We start from the raw sequence: 6,322 nt of genomic DNA, 5'->3' as shown, positions 1-6,322 counted from the left end.
CCTTGTTATCAGATTTTGGTGATCTTTAAGTAGACAAGTCAAAATTTCAAACCCCCTGTTATGGTGTAGGGTACCTGGCCTTCTCTGATGTAATCAGAGTTAGATTTGATTCAGTGATTTTATAAAAACAGCTAGGAAGCACAATTTAGCAGTGGGTTGCAGAGAAAAAAAATATGCTGGCAGAAAAATCCAATTGAGTGATTAAATAGCTCTTCATTTTCTGGCTTTATTTTTATGCTAACAAATTTGTTCTCTGAAAAGTGTCCACAAAGCCAAGTCTCTGATTAACACCTTTGTAAGGATGGTTTTTCACCTATTACTAAATTAAACTTGCTTCATTGGAAAGGCAGCAAGATGCATCCTCATTTCAATGTCTACTGAAATAATACAGGTTGACACCAGGAAACATTAACGCCACTGCATCCTTGCTGCTTTCTCATGTGGAAGTCTGTTTAATATGAAAACAAGGTGATATCTAATTAGCACACAGGTAAGGAATTAAGAAAATCTTTATTTAAGGGTGAAGGTGTTTCTCACAAAATCGTTGCCCCAATGCATCATTGAAATTCAAGCTGGAAAGATGATTTTAATATATCACTTGTACATTTTGTATTGCTCTTCTGGTGACAATGTAGTTTGTTTTTGTCAATTACCATTTTAATAATAGGGTAAAGAAAATGAAGTGGATTTTTGAAAGAAAACAATACTGTCAATATACTATTAAAACAAATTAAAATGGTAAAAGTTATTGTACTTTAAGTAAAAATAAAAGAGACAAAATATCAATCCCAGTTTTGGATTACTTTAATTAACAAAAAAAAAATGCATATAGCAGAGGATAGTTTCAATCTGCTTACCTCTGGGTTATGGGCCCAGCATGCTTCCATTGCAGTACTCTGCTGCACATGTAAGTTCAAGAGATCCTGAAGCACTCACTCATCATGGGAAAGTACCAATGTGTTTCTTCGTTGGTTGATGGAAGAAACATCTTACAAAAACTCTCCAGATTATTGACTTTTTAAAGTTTTTCTAGGAAACGTTTTAGATGAATGCTTATTAGCCTTTGTCAGTATGGACTTTTGTAAAGTGTCTCTGTGGCGCAATCAGTTAGTATGTAAGGCTATTAACCAAAAGGTTGGTGGTTCAATCCCACCCAGGGACCTAATTGACCTTGTTATCAGATTTTGGTGATCTTTAAGTAGACAAGTCAAAATTTCAAACCCCCTGTTATGGTGTAGGGTACCTGGCCTTCTCTGATGTAATCAGAGTTAGATTTGATTCAGTGATTTTATAAAAACAGCTAGGAAGCACAATTTAGCAGTGGGTTGCAGAGAAAAAAAATATGCTGGCAGAAAAATCCAATTGAGTGATTAAACAGCTCTTTATTTTCTGGCTTTATTTTTATGCTAACAAATTTGTTCTCTGAAAAGTGTCCACAAAGCCAAGTCTCTGATTAACACCTTTGTAAGGATGGTTTTTCACCTATTACTAAATTAAACTTGCTTCATTGGAAAGGCAGCAAGATGCATCCTCATTTCAATGTTTACTGAAATAATACAGGTTGACACCAGGAAACATTAACGCCACTGCATCCTTGCTGCTTTCTCATGTGGAAGTCTGTTTAATGTGAAAACAAGGTGATATCTAATTAGCACACAGGTAAGGAATTAAGAAAATCTTTATTTAAGGGTGAAGGTGTTTCTCACAAAATCGTTGCCCCAATGCATCATTGAAATTCAAGATGGAAAGATGATTTTAATATATCACTTGTACATTTTGTATTGCTCTTCTGGTGACAATGTAGTTTGTTTTTGTCAATTACCATTTTAATAATAGGGTAAAGAAAATGAAGTGGATTTTTGAAAGAAAACAATACTGTCAATATACTATTAAAACAAATTAAAATGGTAAAAGTTATTGTACTTTAAGTAAAAATAAAAGAGCCAAAATATCAATCCCAGTTTTGGATTACTTAAATTAACAAAAAAAAAATGCATATAGCAGAGGATAGTTTCAATCTGCTTACCTCTGGGTTATGGGCCCAGCATGCTTCCATTGCAGTACTCTGCTGCACATGTAAGTTCAAGAGATCCTGAAGCACTCACTCATCATGGGAAAGTACCAATGTGTTTCTTCGTTGGTTGATAGAAGAAACATCTTACAAAAACTCTCCAGATTATTGACTTTTTAAAGTTTTTCTAGGAAACGTTTTAGATGAATGCTTATTAGCCTTTGTCAGTATGGACTTTTGCAAAGTGTCTCTGTGGCGCAATCAGTTAGTATGTACGGCTATTAACCAAAAGGTTGGTGGTTCAATCCCACCCAGGGACCTAATTGACCTTGTTATCAGATTTTGGTGATCTTTAAGTAGACAAGTCAAAATTTCAAACCCCCTGTTATGGTGTAGGGTACCTGGCCTTCTCTGATGTAATCAGAGTTAGATTTGATTCAGTGATTTTATAAAAACAGCTAGGAAGCACAATTTAGCAGTGGGTTGCAGAGAAAAAAAATATGCTGGCAGAAAAATCCAATTGAGTGATTAAACAGCTCTTTATTTTCTGGCTTTATTTTTATGCTAACAAATTTGTTCTCTGAAAAGTGTCCACAAAGCCAAGTCTCTGATTAACACCTTTGTAAGGATGGTTTTTCACCTATTACTAAATTAAACTTGCTTCATTGGAAAGGCAGCAAGATGCATCCTCATTTCAATGTCTACTGAAATAATACAGGTTGACACCAGGAAACATTAACGCCACTGCATCCTTGCTGCTTTCTCATGTGGAAGTCTGTTTAATGTGAAAACAAGGTGATATCTAATTAGCACACAGGTAAGGAATTAAGAAAATCTTTATTTAAGGGTGAAGGTGTTTCTCACAAAATCGTTGCCCCAATGCATCATTGAAATTCAAGCTGGAAAGATGATTTTAATATATCACTTGTACATTTTGTATTGCTCTTCTGGTGACAATGTAGTTTGTTTTTGTCAATTACCATTTTAATAATAGGGTAAAGAAAATTAAGTGGATTTTTGAAAGAAAACAATACTGTCAATATACTATTAAAACAAATTAAAATGGTAAAAGTTATTGTACTTTAAGTAAAAATAAAAGAGCCAAAATATCAATCCCAGTTTTGGATTACTTTAATTAACAAACAAAAAAATGCATATAGCAGAGGATAGTTTCAATCTGCCTACCTCTGGGTTATGGGCCCAGCATGCTTCCATTGCTGTACTCTGCTGCACATGTAAGTGCAAGAGATCCTGAAGCACTCACTCATCATGGGAAAGTACCAATGTGTTTCTTCGTTGGTTGATAGAAGAAACATCTTACAAAAACTCTCCAGATTATTGACTTTTTTAAGTTTTTCTAGGAAACGTTTTAGATGAATGCTTATTAGCATTTGTCAGTATGTACTTTTAGCAAAGTGTCTCTGTGGCGCAATCAGTTAGTGTGTACGGCTATTAACCAAAAGGTTGGTGGTTCAATCCCACCCAGGGACGTAATTGACCTTGTTATCAGATTTTGGTGATCTTTAAGTAGACAAGTCAAATTTCATACCCCCTGTTATGGTGTAGGGTACCTGGCCTTCTCTGATGTAATCAGAGTTAGATTTGATTCAGTGATTTTATAAAAACATCTAGGAAGCACAATTTAGCAGTGGGTTGCAGAGAAAAAGAAATATGCTGGCAAAAAAACCAAATTGCGTGATTAAACAGCTCTTCATTTTCTGGCTTTATTTTTATGCTAACAAATTTGTTCTCTGAAAAGTGTCCACAAAGCCAAGTCTCTGATTAACACCTTTGTAAGGATGGTTTTTCACCTATTACTAAATTAAACTTGCTTCATTGGAAAGGCAGCAAGATGCATCCTCATTTCAATGTCTACTGAAATAATACAAGTTGACACCAGGAAACATTAACGCCACTGCATCCTTGCTGCTTTCTCATGTGGAAGTCTGTTTAATATGAAAACAAGGTGATATCTAATTAGCACACAGGTAAGGAATTAAGAAAATCTTTATTTAAGGGTGAAGATGTTTCTCACAAAATCGTTGCCCCAATGCATCATTGAAATTCAAGCTGGAAAGATGATTTTAATATATCACTTGTACATTTTGTATTGCTCTTCTGGTGACAATGTAGTTTGTTTTTGTCAATTACCATTTTAATAATAGGGTAAAGAAAATGAAGTGGATTTTTGAAAGAAAACAATACTGTCAATATACTATTAAAACAAATTAAAATGGTAAAAGTTATTGTACTTTAAGTAAAAATAAAAGAGACAAAATATCAATCCCAGTTTTGGATTACTTTAATTAACAAAAAAAATGCATATAGCAGAGGATAGTTTCAATCTGCCTACCTCTGGGTTATGGGCCCAGCATGCTTCCATTGCAGTACTCTGCTGCACATGTAAGTGCAAGAGATCCTGAAGCACTCACTCATCATGGGAAAGTACCAATGTGTTTCTTCGTTGGTTGATGGAAGAAACATCTTACAAAAACTCTCCAGATTATTGACTTTTTAAAGTTTTTCTAGGAAACGTTTTAGATGAATGCTTATTAGCCTTTGTCAGTATGGACTTTTGCAAAGTGTCTCTGTGGCGCAATCAGTTAGTTTGTACGGCTATAAACCATAAGGTTGGTGGTTCAATCCCACCCAGGGACCTAATAGACCTTGTTATCAGATTTTGGTGATCTTTAAGTAGACAAGTCAAAATTTCAAACTCCCTGTTATGGTGTAGGGTACCTGGCCTTCTCTGATGTAATCAGAGTTAGATTTGATTCAGTGATTTCATAAAAACAGCTAGGAAGCACAATTTAGCAGTGGGTTGCAGAGAAAAAAAATATGCTGGCAGAAAAATCCAATCGAGTGATTAAACAGCTCTTCATTTTCTGGCTTTATTTTTATGCTAACAAATTTGTTCTCTGAAAAGTGTCCACAAAGCCAAGTCTCTGATTAACACCTTTGTAAGGATGGTTTTTCACCTATTACTAAATTAAACTTGCTTCATTGGAAAGGCAGCAAGATGCATCCTCATTTCAATGTCTACTGAAATAATACAGGTTGACACCAGGAAACATTAACGCCACTGCATCCTTGCTGCTTTCTCATGTGGAAGTCTGTTTAATATGAAAACAAGGTGATATCTAATTAGCACACAGGTAAGGAATTAAGAAAATCTTTATTTAAGGGTGAAGATGTTTCTCACAAAATCGTTGCCCCAATGCATCATTGAAATTCAAGCTGGAAAGATGATTTTAATATATCACTTGTACATTTTGTATTGCTCTTCTGGTGACAATGTAGTTTGTTTTTGTCAATTACCATTTTAATAACAGGGTAAAGAAAATTAAGTGGATTTTTGAAAGAAAACTATACTGTCAATATACTATTAAAACAAATTAAAATGGTAAAAGTTATTGTACTTTAAGTAAAAATAAAAGAGCAAAAATATCAATCCCAGTTTTGATTACTTAAATTAACAAAAAAAATGCATATAGCAAAGGATAGTTTCAATCTGCCTACCTCTGGGTTATGGGTCCAGCATGCTTCCATTGCAGTACTCTGCTGCCCATGTAAGTGCAAGAGATCCTGAAGCACTCACTCATCATGGGAAAGTACCAATGTGTTTATTCGTTGGTTGATGGAAGAAACATCTTACAAAAACTCTCCAGATTATTGATTTTTTAATGTTTTTCTAGGAAACGTTCTAGATGTATGCTTATTAGCCTTTGTCAGTATGTACTTTTTGCAAAGTGTCTCTGTGGCGCAATCGGTTAGTGTGTTTGGCTATTAACCAAAAGGTTGGTGGTTCAATCCCACCCAGGGACGTAATTAACCTTGTGATCAGATTTTGGTGATATTTAAGTAGACAAGTCAAAATTTCAAACCTCCTCTTATGGTGTAGGGTACATGGCCTTCTCTGATGTAATCAGAGTTAGATTTGATTCAGTGATTTTATAAAAAACAGCTAGGAAGCACAATTTAGCAGTGGGTTGCAGAGAAAAAAAATATGCTGGCAGAAAAATCCAATTGAGTGATTAAACAGCTCTTCATTTTCTGGCTTTATTTTTATGCTAACAAATTTGTTCTCTGAAAAGTGTCCACAAAGCCAAGTCTCTGATTAACACCTTTGTAAGGATGGTTTTTCACCTATTACTAAATTAAACTTGCTTCATTGGAAAGGCAGCAAGATGCATCCTCATTTCAATGTCTACTGAAATAATACAAGTTGACACCAGGAAACATTAACGCCACTGCATCCTTGCTGCTTTCTCATGTGGAAGTCTGTTTAATGTGAAAACAAGGTGATATCTA

General features: G+C 34.8%; 1 non-coding gene across 1 annotated transcript; it reads left to right on the top strand.

The window, feature by feature from the left end:
* The first annotated feature begins 5,762 nt into the window (after positions 1–5,762).
* On the top strand, positions 5,763–5,836 carry TRNAN-AUU (transfer RNA asparagine (anticodon AUU)). Its single transcript has one exon. It is a non-coding gene; the product is annotated as a tRNA-Asn (tRNA).
* Positions 5,837–6,322: the final 486 nt, after the last annotated feature.

Source organism: Pseudophryne corroboree, unplaced genomic scaffold (genome assembly GCF_028390025.1).
Source record: "Pseudophryne corroboree isolate aPseCor3 unplaced genomic scaffold, aPseCor3.hap2 scaffold_306, whole genome shotgun sequence".
Classification (NCBI taxonomy): Eukaryota; Metazoa; Chordata; class Amphibia; order Anura; family Myobatrachidae; genus Pseudophryne; species Pseudophryne corroboree.
The sequence above is the reverse complement of the archived record's forward strand: the minus strand, read 5'-3'. Positions and strand labels throughout refer to the sequence as shown.